This window comes from Microtus ochrogaster, chromosome 18, assembly GCF_000317375.1.
Source record: "Microtus ochrogaster isolate Prairie Vole_2 chromosome 18, MicOch1.0, whole genome shotgun sequence".
Classification (NCBI taxonomy): domain Eukaryota; kingdom Metazoa; phylum Chordata; class Mammalia; order Rodentia; family Cricetidae; genus Microtus; species Microtus ochrogaster.
Genome location: NC_022020.1, coordinates 58,227,717 through 58,229,988, shown reverse-complemented (window position 1 = coordinate 58,229,988; position 2,272 = coordinate 58,227,717).

Below are 2,272 nucleotides of genomic sequence, written 5' to 3'. Positions count from 1 at the left end.
CTTTGGATTTTTTCCACTCAGCTATCAGCCAGTGACTTTGCATCCATTGTATTTGGCACAAACTTTCTCCCAGGAAATGTGACTCACTGCACATAGTGAACAAACAAGAAAAAGACCGTGGTTTAAGTATAACATATGCTTAGTGCATTGAAGAAAAAGAGCAGATGTGTTTGTTTCGCCACAAGGAATTTTTACATTTCCCAGGATGGCTTTGAACTCACTATATATTGAAGATGACCTTGAACTTCTGGTCCTCCTGCCTCTGTGCACCACAATACCCAGCTTATACAGTGCTAAGGATGAAATCCAGGGTCGTTTGCATGCTAAACAAGTACTCTACCAACATCCCTTAAAGGTATTTTATAATATATGTATATATTGTAATATATATTAATGGGTTTTACATTATACAGTATCCAGAAATAAGAATTTGTTCATACACATAATCCAATAAAAAATGGAGTACATACCTAAACAGAGAACTCTCAACAGAGAAATCTAAAATGGCTGAAAGACACTTAAGGAAACGTTCAACATCCTTAGTCATCAGAGAAATGCAAATCAAACCAACTCTGAGATTCCATCTTACAACTGAAAGAATGGCCAAGATCAAAAACACTGATGACAACTTATGCTGGAGAGGTTGTGGGGTAAAAGGAACACTTCTGCATTGCTGGTGGGAGTGCAAGCTGATACAACCCCTTTTGGTGTCAGTTGTGGTGATTTCTCAGAAAATTAGGAAACAACCTTCCTTAAGACCCAGTAATACCACTTTTGGGTATATATCCAAAGGATGCTGAATTGTGCCACAAGGACATGTGCTCAACTATGTTCATAGCAGCTTTGTTTGTCATAGCCAGAACCTGGAAACAACCTAAATGCCCCTCAACAGAAGAATGGATAAGGAAAATGTGGTACATTTACACAATTGAGTACACACAGCAGAAAAAATAACAACAGCTTGAATTTTGTAGGAAAATGGATGGAGCTAGAAAACATTATTTTGAGTGAGGTAACCCAGACACAGAAAGACAATTATCACATGTACTCACTCATAGGTGATTTTTAAAAATAAAGCAAAAAAAACCATCCTACAAACGACAATCCCAGAGAACTTAGACAACAATGAGGATACTAAGAGAGACTTACACAGATATAATGTACATGGGAAGTAGAAAGTAGAAAAAGACAAGATCTCCTGAGTAAATTGGGAGCATGGGGATCTTGGTGGAGGGTTGAAGGGGTGAGGGGAGAGACAGGGAGGGGAGCAGAGAAAAATGTAGAGCTCAATAAATATCAATAAAAAAAGCATGTGTTCATAATAATGTGCATTCCCAGTATCTAGAACGTCAGAGGTCCTCTATCCTCCTCAAATGCTAATATGCACAAGCCACAGTCCCAGCACTTGGGATGCAGAGGCAGATGGATCTGTGAGTTTGAGGTCAGCTAGGTCTACAGAGTGAGTTTCAGGACACCCAGGGTTGTACAGAGAAACCCTCTCTCAGAAAACAAGAACGACAAAAGTCCTTTCTACATACAGCAAAGTGTGTTCGCGCATTACTTGCAGACAAGGCTGAAGACTTGTTTCTGTGAAGCCTTGAACATGAAGGTCTTCAGAAGAACCGTTCACTTTCTACTATTTATTTATTTATTTATTTATTTATTTATTTATTTATTTATTTATGTTTTCCCAGACAGGGTTTCTCTGTAGTTTTGGAGACTGTCCTTCCTTTCCATCCTTAAAGAGTTTCTGTTATTTTTACTGTTCGTAATCTGTGGCAGACTTATTCCCGGTGTTGCAGGCAACACTCATCACAATCACCTCCCATTCTGAGACAAATCTCAAGATGTGGTCCACACACTGACTGTATCTGCTGGTGCTACAGAGCATAGGGGACCTAAAACCAACTGCCCTCTTCATGCAAACCCCACTACAAAGAAAATCACCTTCTGGAATCCTTGGAAAACTCAATATGAATTTTCCTTAAGGAAACACTTTCTGGGTGTTTGGATGGAGTGAAGCTGCTCAGTTTCCATGGTGACTGATACGAAGGCCTTCTCTGGCATTCTCGTTGAGTTTTGAAAGGGGGGGGGCAGGGGGTGGCATGTACTGTCCTGTACTGACTTGCGTGTACCCCCTGTGCTGACTGGAACACACGCACACTCCTGCTGCTTCTCTTTAGGCAGGTTTTGTAACTTAGTCCAGGCTGGCTTCAAACTCACCATCCTGCCTCTGTCTCCCAAATGCTGAAATCACAGGCATGCTTCTCCA